Raw genomic sequence first — 12,504 nt, forward strand, 5'->3', positions numbered from 1 at the left:
GCTTTTCACCAAATATAGTCGGACATTCACACCTTCTTGCAGCCGAACACTTCCGCTCCACCTTTTAGTTTTCTATGGGGCATTCACACCTTTTTTTACACCGCATTTTATAAAAACACCACAGGAACACCGTATTGAGGCTTTGTTCTGACCGCTCATTCGGTGTCGCGTTTCTTTCAAGCAATTCTCCTGGTTAGCCCGCACTCGGCTCGCTCCCAGAGCCGTGTTAAAGTCTACTTCGCATTCACTCTCTTTTCTCAGCAGATTAAAGAAACTTCCATCCTGCACCGCTGTTTGCTTTTTCACAAGAGCAGAGGAGAGCGCACCGTTCCCAGCGGCACTGCAGTACCGGGTCGATGCTTGGAGTGAACGGAGCAAGCTCCTTTTTCAACTCCTATTGATAAAAATCCATTTAATATGTAGTCCTTGCATAGACATATCACATATTAAACTGATAAGTACAGATACTACACTTGATCTTAGCCAAAAGGCCGAGAAGCGATAACTGTCCACTGGTTCACATCCGAGGGCCCTTCCTGGCACAATGCGCACTTGTAGCGGTGTTCGTTTTATGGCCATAGTGTCACTTTGCACCTCCGCCCACCCGCTGCACTGAGCACTCTTCAACCCTTTTAAATGGTATAACTTTACACTACCGCACGCTCCAGCGAGCACCATTCAAGCAACATCGGCACAGTCGCAACAAGTAAGGCGACTCTACTCAGAGAAGTCACTCTGCACAGTAACAAGATTTCTTTTGCACAGACAGAAAGGGCTTCACCCGCAAAGGTAAAGCCTGCCAAAAATAGAAACAATTCATTAGTGCTGCTCTCCACGGAAGTCTTTAGTAAAAGGCGAAAGACTTGTACATTATGAAGAGAAACCAGTGTATGATTATCCATCACTGCGGGAGCAGGGCATCAGGCTAGTTGGCATAGCCACCTTCCCCATGGTGAGCTTTGCTTGGTTGAGACGCTTGCTCCCCCCCCTTGCTCCTCGGCTGACCAAGTAGGAACAATCGGGCCCTATTCGATGGCTGCCTTGTCTTTTACTCTGTGCAAAAGACAAGGCAGCCACAAACAACACGGGAACACCGTATTGAGGCTTTGATCTGACTGCTCATTCGGTGTCGCGTTTCTTTCAAGCAATTCTCCCGGTTAGCCCGCACTCGGCTCGCTCCCAGAGCCGTGTTAAAGTCTGCTTCGCATTCACTCTCTTTTATCAGCAGATTAAAAGAAAGTTTCATCTTAGGCTCCCTGAAACTTCCATCCTGCACCGCTGTTTGCTTTTTCACAAGAGCAGAGGAGAGCGCACCGTTCCCAGCGGCACTGCAGTACCAGGTCGATGCTTGGAGTGAACGGAGCAAGCTCCTTTTTCAACTCCTATTGATAAAAATCCATTTAATATGTAGTCTCGCATAGAGGACATATGAGACATTAAACTGATAAGAACAGATACTACACTTGATCTTAGCCAAAAGGCCAAGAAGCGATAACTGTCCACTGGTTCACGTCCGAGGGCCCTTCCTGGCACAATGCGCACTTGTAGCGGTGTTCTTTTTATGGCCATAGTGTCACTTTGCACCTCCGCCCACCCGCTGCACTGAGCACTCTTCAGCCCTTTTAAATGGTATAACTTTACACTACCACACGCTCCAGCGAGCACCATTCAAGCAACAACTTTGCACTCCAGCTTTGAACATCGGCACAGTCGCAACAAGTAAGGCGACTCTACTCAGAGAAGTCACTCTGCACAGTAACAAGATTTCTTTTGCACAGACAGAAAGGGCTTCATCCGCAAAGGTAAAGCCTGCCAAAAATAGAAACAACTCATTAGTGCTGCTCAACGTTGTACTTTGCAGTAAAAGAAAGAGCAAATCTAAAGTTTCAGGAATCCGAGAATAAGCTTACTTTCATGAGTTCTTCACGATTTCGGATTTTGCTATAAAATGAATTCCTTCACTCAAACTAAATTAAAACTGCTAAACCGCTAATCTGTTATATACAAGGCAGATGTCAAATTCACCGAAATAGGATCTAAGGGTATTTGGCCAATCGAGCTGTAGCAGCTTCGGTAAAAGAGTATAAGTTGAAGAGTTTGTGAATAAAGGTGTGCGCACACATAGTGAGTTGTAGGAAAATAGGCAGGGAGCAATGCCGGCTGGGGTATATGTTCTTGTATGTTGTCTGACTGTTTGATTTGAATGTGTTGTGTAAGTGTCCTGTTGAATGTTACATGTTTGGGCTTTGACATGCTTCACTGTGGTTGTTAACTGTGTGGTGTGTCCTGAAATGTTATATGTTTGGGCTGTGTGACATGCTTAATGCTTTTCAGTAGCAACCCACTTATTCATATATAGCAACTGACAACATAAGAAGTCCGGACATACTTTGATAGTAGTTGTAGAAGTATCCTTATTGATAATAGATAAACTAATTCATAGTGATAGAACAGTAGATGAACAGGTGCCTGCACATGTCTCATGAAAATAAAATGGGTGTATGATTGCTGACGGCAGAGCAATACTGCCAAACTTATGAGTTCTTTTGGCAAACTTGATTCAGTGTCTTGACGTGTATACGCTGTTTCGCTGACTTGTCACAAGAAACAAAGTGTGTTTGATAAGATCCGACCATTTTATTACGGGAGGATCAGTATGTATGGATTCTGATGTGACTGATAAACCCATTCGTATCTTAAGCATAATCTAATACGTGAGACAACGCCCTGGCACACAATCAAAAAAAAAAAGAGAGAGAGCGGTTTTGTGTCCCCACAGTCCATAATGTAGAAAAGAGAGAAAAAAGCCTTTCTGATTTGGTGTGTGTGCTCACAGTGCAGAGTGTAGAGAAAAGAGAGAAAAGAAAGCCGTTTTGGTGTCAAGGGTGTTGTGACTTACACACACACATTTCTGAATTGAGAAAGGAAATTATTTTAGAGAAAGCACTAGAGTTTAGATCCCACATTTGTTGATAGGCATTCATTTAATTTTTCTTTTAATCAGTTTTAAAGTGAATACTAACTGAGAAATGAAAAAGGTGAAGAGTTTAGAAGCTTGGTTCAAGAGCAAAACTTGGTTTATGATCAGCTGAGTCTCTAAACAGAACAGCAAAGGGCTTCATCGAACATTTAAAAAATATTCAGATTGTTAGAATATCCAGAATTTATAGGAATGGTGGTGATTACTCTTATTTTCTAGAATGGAAATAACTGCACCATGTCTGTTTTATGAATTTAAGGGGCTAAAAAGTTTTGTTCTCGTTTTTCTATGATTAACCGAATGTATGTGAGAGTCCAAACAGACAGAAGGGTTACGGCTGAGCGCTGGACCTTCCAAAAAAGATGAGACAGGCTGGACCTGTGCCATACTAGTTAAGACCTGCCTGTGGATAACAGGTTCATTAAACTCTCACATACACAAACTCACACACGTTCGCACACATACACCCATTCACACACACATTCTTGAACTTGCTGCAAGATTAAACATTTGCATTAACTGACTCCAGCAACTCTGAGTCTCATTGAGAGACTTTTCTCAACAATTGGGTCCTCAAACCAGATCTCAACGTTTTTTCCGCTTTCCAGGGTCGGAGCTGAAACCGTGCACGGGGGAGTCCAGTACTCCTAAAGAAAGACCCCCTGCTGAATTGCGGTAATTAGGGGCCAGTGTCCACTGAAAGGGGGAAAAAGGGACGAGATCGTACTTTTGAATCAATGGCCAGAAGCCATTGGCAGTGCAGGCATCAACAATAATGGTGTTATTTCACCCATTAACACTTAAGGTACCTCATGCAGTGGCTGTGATATGGTTACTTAACAAAATATCTTTACCAGACATCTCTCCTACATAACAGTTTTTCTTTCACAGCCACACCTTGTTGTCGAGAGATGTGCTACACTTAATCCATCCACACTGCTACCTACCCCACAGATGGAAAGCCTCATGATTGCATGTCAGAAATAACCATCAGTGTTTTACCCAGGCCAGACTTAACTGATATACGTTATGAAAATGCAGAAATAACTATATTTATTCAACAGGTCAAGCAAAAAACCCTGATGGCACAAATGCTACAGGATTTGCAGTAGTAACAGAAACTGAAGTTTTCTTAAAACAACCACTACCAAAAAATTACTCGAATTGGTAGCTTTAACTGAAGCTTGTAAATTAAATAACAAAAAGGTTGTTAACGTTTACACTGACAGTCAGTATGCCTTCTCAACTGTACATGTGTTAACACAGCATTGGAAAAACAGGTATGTAGACATCCACAGCTAAATGTATAAACTACAAATATTTTAGCATTATTAGATGTTATTCAATTGCCATCTACAATAGACTCATATGAATGACCGGAAGGAAAACCATACTGCCAAAGAATTTGTTTAAATATGCTGCAGTATTGAGCCACGGACCATGTCATGTCTCAACAGGAGGGATTGAAGCAATAATGAACAAGGTTTTTACAGCATATGGTTTTACTAATTATTGAATTTTTTTTTTTAGAATAAATAAATGAATAAAGTTTTGTCTAGCAGGTCAAATATGTGCAAAATACATTCCACAGGGCAATCTAAGACCAAAACGAAGATAATTCCCTAAGCCAGTGTATCTTTTTCAACATATTTGTTTGGATTTCATTATTTCATTATTGTGTAGATTTCATTGAACTAAATAAATGTTAAGGGAAACGATTCTGCTCAGTGACAACAGAGGTTTTTACCAAATGGTCTGAAATATTTCCATGTGCACAAGCAGATGCACTCTCTGTAGCAAAATCACGCGTAAAATAACTCATTTCTAGATTTGAAATTCCTGAAAAGATCTTCAGTGATAATTTGACACACTTTGTAAACAATGTCATCTCACTGATGGCAAAGAACTTAAAATAGACCTTAGAAACCACTGTGATATAGAAGGTTTCGCTAACACATTGGAATTGTTTTACTATTTACATATGCATGTGCAGTGAAGAATTGCTTGCTGCTGATAAATGCAAAGAAGAACAGCTTACACATAGATGCTCACATATAGGCTGCTGAATGCAATGAAGACCTGCTTATCCAGTAAAGTTCAATGTCAATGTGTAATATTCAATTAGGATTTGCAAAACAGTGAAGTTAAACAATGAATGGGTCCATAGTCGGCATGAGAAGACTACAGGAATATTTACCTGGGTGTACGTTCAAACAGAGATGAGAAAATTGCGATAAATTATTGTTTGTTTGTTTGTTAGTATGTATATGAATGTTATGTGTATAAACTGTGTTGAGTTATAGTTACTCAGTAGTGTCTCAGTGAAACAACCGACGGGGGAAGCCTTGCGGTGACAACAAAGAATCAGTCAAGTTGCTCCAGTGTACTCCATACAAACTGGTTGGCTACTGAAGGGATAGAAAATGGGGAATACTTGTTTTAAAGCAAACAAGGAATTAGATGGGAAAAATACATGTTTTAACGGGACCCAGACAATATTATATAGATGTCGCCACTGAAGTAAAGAACATTTACGTGGGATGGTGTGAGGGTCCTCGTTTGGCTGACGTTCGCCGATATGCTCGCCATGCTCAGAACCAAGTTGAGACGCGTAAGACAACCAAAAGGGACAAGTGTGAAAAGGAGCTGCATTTGGCAACCATGACCATGTATTACGCAGTTGGTGTAAACAGAGGACGAGGCCGAAGACGTGGACGTGTGGGAGAGGAGGTCGAAATGGGCCACGCCAGAGCTATGATCCGAATATTTGTTTTTACTGTGGCCAGACTGGACACTGGAAGAAGGACTGTCCACAGCTAAAAAGTGATGAAATTGGGCAAAAGGCTGACTGAGGGTGGGAGGCAGGTTCTGGACGTCACGCGGCAGCGGAGCCTCCACTAATGGGTGATAACACAAACACACTCACACATTTTTCCTGCTCTGTGTAGTGAAGCAACGCTTGCCGACTGTGATTCACGTAGTAAAGTTTTGCATGCTATTTCCGTCCTAGAGCAAAGATATTTCTCTCAGAATATAGGAACTTATGTTCATCAGTAGTGACGTCAGGGGAGTTTGATTGTCCTCCAAAGTTAAGTGGAAACCACGTTTACTGTATGTCTGCATCAGGCCAGGTTGTGAAGGAGAAAATGACAATGCCCATTGCGTGTTGTCACTCCCGATGAGCTCTCCTTCAAACACTCATTTTTGTTATCAGAGTTGTGTCCCATTAACCTGATGGGCTGTGATCTCATGTGTAAATTAGGCATTATTTTAACTTCTACACCAGAGGGTGTTAAGGTTATGTTACAGCCTGACAAAGTTTTCACAGCAGTGCAGTTTGATTCATCGGCACTTACATATGCTTATGAGTGGAAACTTCCCAGCTCTCCTTTTTCACAACAACTAGTGGAAGAAGCAAAAGCGTTAGTTTCACCCCTTTCTGATTTCATGCAACCTGCTGATTTGCACTGCACATCACACATTTCTTTGGGGCCTGACAATGACTATGAGAAGAAGTGAAAAAATATGTGCGCCTACTTTATTGGCTGTGTCGCTCACTCCAGAGCACTTCGATTTTTTTAATGTTTGTGGTACTCGCCCTCACATTTCCTTGGCCAAACGTACACACTGGCAGTGACAAGGTGTGGGAGAGTTTGTTGCTACATGTCAGAAAGAAATGGAGTGGACTGTTTCACCTGCTGATCCAAATTTGATGTTTTCTGAACGATTGTCAGCATACAAAAAAATATTTTTGAGTACAATGCATTGTCAAAGAACTGTGGACTTAATTCCTACCACAGAATCACATTTTGAAGCATGTTTTTTATCTGAAACAGATTTGTCTTCGATACCCATGTTGGCTGAAGTGCCCAATGATCTTTGGGCTAAGAGCAAATATGATGTGGGGTTGATAAAAGGCTGTGAACCAGTAATTGTCACCCCTAAATCAGACTTTTGTCCATGTAAAAAACAATACCCTTTTAAGCCTGAAGCAATTAAAGGGATTAAACCTGTTTTTCAATCTTTTCAGAAAACAAGCGTTATTGTTCCTTTTGAAAATTCACCTGTGCTTACTCCATTGTTTCCTGTTAAAAAGATTAAAGATGCTGGCCAGCCAGATGAATGGCGTTTTGTACAGGACCTCCAAGCGGTGAATGCTGCAGTTCAGCCACATGCTCCTACTGTGCCCAACCCACACACTATTTTGTCTCAAATTACATCAGATGCACAGTTTTTCTCAGTGGTTGACTTGTCGCCAGTGCACCCTGATAGCCCATTTTGGTTTGCTTTTTAGTTTGAAGGGAGATCTTGGACTTTTACCCGGTTATGCCAGGGGTACTGTGAAAGTCCCACTATTTACAATGCTGCCCTCAAAGCTAGTCTGGATTAACTTCAATCAACCACAGGCTCTGCTCTTTTGCAGTATGTGGATGACATCCTTTTATGTAGTCCATCTAAACAACAGTGTGAAAAAGACCAAATGACTCAAATAACTTTCTTGCTTTCAAAATTTTTCCTCTAGTGACGCTGACTTAGAGAGGGATGAAGATAATCATGTTTAATTGTTCATGTTTTGATTGTTTATCATTGGACCCTTTATTACTATGATGCCTGCATTTTAAACTCACGTTGTGTGCAAATGCAGGCTGATGTTTTACAGATAAAGTTATTATTTTCCTTGTTTCTTTTGGGTTGATTAATATAATGGTATTATTATAATCAAAAGGGAGGAATGTAATGGAAAATAATTCTTATATGCATTGTATTGAGTGTTACTGTGTATAACCTGCAAATGACCGAGCTGCAAGGTACCACCCTGCCCTGTTTTCTTAAATTCCTCTTTACAATGGTGGGCTTGTTATAATGAGATAGGTGCACTTTAGGGGGGACAGGGTTAGGCTGGTATTTACGAGTGTGTCTGGGTAACCTCAACTGATGGTTGGGGAGGAAAGTTAGAAGAACAATCAATTATACCCAAAAACAGATGACGTGATGAGCGGGCAATATAACTGTGTGTTTTTGCTTCAGTGGTCAGAGCAACTCTGTATTCTGTACTGTGTTGTTCTCTCTTGCAAGATATTATTATTAAAGTCTCTTATCTCCTCACAAGAAAAATAACTGACTCCCCAAATGCAAGTGTCAGGACAAATGATCAAACTTCTCCAAGCTTCAGTCTGCAGAGAAGTACAAGACAGGGTTGCTCACTTTCTCCCTCACTTTTTGCTATTTTCATCAAACCTTTAGCAGCTGCTATCAGACAATATAGAAATATTAAAGGCATCCAACCCCAAAATATTGAGCATAAAATAAGTCTTTATGCTGATGATGTATTACTTTTCCTTCAGAACTCACAGACGTCTCTCACTCACACGATCACACTCATAAATAAATTCTCAGCACTTTCTGACTACTCTATCAATTGGTCTAAGACCACAGTTCTGCCCATTAACTGTAGGGTCCAGAATATACCTGCGATCACTTTACAGTCAGGAAATATTAGATATTTAGGCATAAACATTTCCTCCAGGCTCTCAGAGCTAACAAAGCTAATTTATGTGCAATTATTAAAGACAGTAGAGGACAATCTCTCTCGTTGGAAGTCCTTACCTATATCACTTATGGGGAGAGTTACAACCATTAAAATGATGATACTACCAAAAGTTAACTATTTGTTCTCAATGATCCCCATAAAACCAACCTGCTACTTGGTTTAAGTCACTAGATTCATGCATCTCCAAATTTCCGTGGAAAAACAAACCACCACGTATTAGTTTAAAAACCCTACAGAAGACCAAGGACAGTGGTGGATTAGATTTACCTAATTTTCAGCACTATTCCTTAGCCAATAGGTTACGGTATATATCAAAATGGTTTAAACCTAGCCCAATAGATGAACATGGATAAATATAGAACAAGCATTGTGTGATAATCTGGAAATCTCTGACCTGCCACTTATTAGTCAAAACGTAAAAAATCACAAATGTTTCAAAAGCATTAACATCAGCACCTCTCTGACAGCCTGGTGGGAATTTCTTAAAATAACAAAGTCTTCACTTGTCCCGTGTAAGCTTACACCCATCTGGAACAATCCTGACATCCTTCAAAACAAAAAAATGCTAAACTTTACTCTGTGGAAGATCAAAGGAATCAAACATCTGGAACATATAATCCAAAATGGACATTTTATTTCATTTGATGAGCTCATATCACAACATGAGATAGGCAGCAATAAATTCCTAGAATATCAACAACTTAAGTCTATAATAACAAAGAAATATATCCTCCACCAACCAGACTTACAACTCCCGATTAGGGTAGCAGAATTTCTAAGCATCTGCACCCCAAAACTACTATCAAAAATATATAAATTATTGTCTAAGATAGATGACACAATGTCTCTACCGTCCTCAAAATGGGAGGCAGATTTATCCATCAGTTCTAGTCATAGCTTCTGGCCACAAATATGTTTGAACACCTTCAGAATGACTCAAAATCCTAATTTACAGCTCATACAATACAAAATTCTTCATAGAACACACTATACAGGACAAAGGATGTTCAGGATGGGTCTAACACACTCAAACATCTGCTCACATTGCACAGATAACACACCTGATGATTATGCACACGCTTTGTGGTTTTGTGCGCCTGTCCAGAAGTTCTGGCTTGAAGTCTGTGCGGACCTATCAACATGGCTAAAGTGTAGCATTCCTGCATGCCCCACACTGTGCATACTGGGTGACTTAGACAACATCAACGTGGAATTTAGCTTAGCACACATGATCCTCACAGTGTTATGTATAGCAAAGAAAACTATTCTCATGAACTGGAAAGCGAAGAACAATCTGTGTATTAACCAGTTTAGAAATTTTCTTTTAGATTATATTAGCATGGAAACAATGTCTGCCTCCTCAAAACATCAATTGGCTGAATTTAATTCTCTCTGGTCCCCTCTGATTAGCTTGATCACATAGTGTTGGTAGTGGGTTGCTGTCCCGTCGCTCTGGGCGGTTGGGTGTGTGCTGGGGGGGGCTGTGTGGCTTCGGGCGTCTGGTGGTCTCTCGGGTCGTGGGGACCGGGTTGGTCATTGCTGGGGGGGACTGTGTGTCGGGCTTGGAGGGCAGTTTTGGGGGCTTGCGGGTGGGGCTGTCTTGCGGTGTGGGGCGGGGTCCCTTAGGGGCCTTGGGGTGGTGGCTGCTGGCTCTGTACCGGGTGACCGGGCCGCTCTGGCGTGGGTGGTGGAGCTGGGCCTGGACCTGGTGGCTTGCCGCTGCCTTGCGCCCGGGGCGGGGCCCTGCCAGTGCCTGGGGGGTCTGGGTTGCCCTGGACATGCCACAATATGCGTGGGTTGGTGCAGATCCTGGTGCCGGCCTTGTTGCTCTGGGAACTCCAAGGTGTCCGCAGGTGGTTATTTTTTTTAGGGTGTTGGGGCGTGCGGTGAGGGGGAGGGGGTCTGTGTGGGGGTGTGCTTTTCCCCTGTTGGGGGGGGCCTGGGTGATGGTGGGTCTCGCTGCTGCGACTGGTGTGACCGGGTGATTTGTTTGTATGTTTGTTTGATTTTTGTTGTTGTTTGTTTGTTTTTGTAGAGGTCCTCCGGGGTGGGGTTGGGTTGAGTGGGGTGGGGCGGGATGGGTTCCTTCTGGGGGTACAGTAGCTCCCGGAATATGGTGACTGCAGGCCCCGAGCCTGGTGGACATCAGGCCCTCCTGCCCTGTGTTGGGTCCCAGGTAGCGGGGATGCCTATTGCAGCCAGTCTCTGGCTGCCCTCTCCGGGGTGGGAGGGACCAGGAGGATGAATTAATTATTCTGCTAGTTTATATATTGTAAACATAAACAATAAACATTTATAAAACTTCCCTTGGCAAAGCAAATCTGTTTGGCATAAAGGTATTCAGACTACAATTCTGCTGCCATAATGCACAATTCCGGATTTTGATATAAAATGAATTCCTTCACTCAAACCAAGTTAAAACTGCTTTGTCCTTCATATTTTTGCATGTCTAAATAGGTTTCAGGCATAACATTCTTCATATTACCCTGTATGTGAAAGAAGCATACTTGTGATGGAGCAATACACTCCTTTTGGGTAACCTAAACTGATGGTTGGGGAGGAAAGTTAGAAGAACAATCAACTATCAACCAAAGACAGATGACGTGATGAGCGGGCAATATAACTGTGTGTTTTTGCTTCAGTGGTCAGAGCAACTCTGTATTCTGTACTGTGTTGTTCTCTCTTTCAAGATATTATTATTAAAGCCTCTTATCTCCTCAGAAGAAAATAACTGACTCTGTGCGTTACTAAATTTCCACCACAATTTTGGCGTCACGAACAGGATCCCTCGACTGGTGTCTCTGGACCGGATCGCAGTGCATGGCCAGCCTGGACTGAAGTAGCTGTTCCAGCCTCATACCTCCAAGGCCTTTTCTGAGAGAGAGGACTGGCAGGTCCTTTTCTTGAATACCAGCGCTGGGATCATTTTTGAAATATGATAGTCTGAGACGATAGGACTGCTTTTTAGTTTTTATTTGAATAAAAGAGTGTTTCCCGGTTGTGTCATCAGTGAGACAGAGATTTCATGGGTAAGTGAAACTTTTGAAGCAGTCCGAAGAAGTGTGAAGTACTCCGAAGAAGTGTGAGTACAGATTAAGGTCCTCATTGGAGACGTCCTTTGAGTGAAGGAATATATTTCCCCATTCCAAGTCTGAGAATGGGAAACAGTAGGTCTCAGACTTTTGACCCTACCGGGGGACCTAAGCATGATGAAATGAAAAAGACATATGGTCCAGAGGTTTTCCACCAGAAGGTTCTTTTAGTATGTTAGAAATAAGAAAATTAGAAGAAAAGTTTTGCAAATATGAGAAAGAGATGAAGCAAAAAAAAAGAAAATTAAGTTTAAATAAGAAGTAAGAAAGGTATAGAATTTTGGAAAAAATAAAGTGTATTAAGAGAAAGAAAGGAAAATGTTAAACAAATGCCATGACGGAATGATGATAATAATTTAGTATTAGCTGTGCCGGATCCAGACCTGGACTCCTGCCCTGCAACAACAACAGCCAGCCCTGCCACAAGCCTCTGGCTCTCGGGAAGAAGGGACTTCTTCCATCCTCCCTCGGGAAGAAATTCCATCATTCTCACAACATCAGTTACATAGGTCTGATGATGAGGAAAAGGAAGACGTTTGGTTCTCCAGCGTACCTGCCCAAGAACTTTTAACGCAAGTGACAAAAATCCTTTACCCACAATCTGGACTTCAGAGATCTAAACGTGAGAAAAAACAAAACCAGATTCAAACCATGCCTATGGTTAAAGTTGCAGTTCCCACTGGACCATTACTGGTTTATCGACCCTGGACTGAGACTGACATCATGGAAGCATAACAATGCTTACCAGATCCAGAGATTTCTGGACCCCATTTTGCTGACGAGTTGCGAGATTTCTGCGCACAATCTGCCCGACTGGGGTTGAATTGCGTCGCACATTGGCAAAAAAGTTCAAACCGACCGACCTCTGCAAAATAGAGGCC

At 42.1% G+C, this 12,504-nt stretch overlaps 3 non-coding genes across 3 annotated transcripts; all 3 read right to left on the minus strand.

Moving 5' to 3' along the window:
- Positions 1–315: 315 nt before the first annotated feature.
- Positions 316–503, minus strand: LOC140285331 (U2 spliceosomal RNA). Its single transcript, XR_011910423.1, has one exon. It is a non-coding gene; the product is annotated as a U2 spliceosomal RNA (small nuclear RNA).
- Positions 504–778: 275 nt separating this feature from the next.
- LOC140285277 (U5 spliceosomal RNA) lies at positions 779–892 on the minus strand. The gene has a single exon (XR_011910373.1). It is a non-coding gene; the product is annotated as a U5 spliceosomal RNA (small nuclear RNA).
- A 411-nt stretch (positions 893–1,303) lies between these two features.
- Positions 1,304–1,493, minus strand: LOC140285329 (U2 spliceosomal RNA). Its single transcript, XR_011910421.1, has one exon. It is a non-coding gene; the product is annotated as a U2 spliceosomal RNA (small nuclear RNA).
- Positions 1,494–12,504: the final 11,011 nt, after the last annotated feature.

The sequence above is a fragment of the Leuresthes tenuis genome, unplaced genomic scaffold, assembly GCF_036924035.1.
Source record: "Leuresthes tenuis unplaced genomic scaffold, fLeuTen1.0.hap1 SCAF_34, whole genome shotgun sequence".
Lineage (NCBI taxonomy): Eukaryota > Metazoa > Chordata > Actinopteri > Atheriniformes > Atherinopsidae > Leuresthes > Leuresthes tenuis.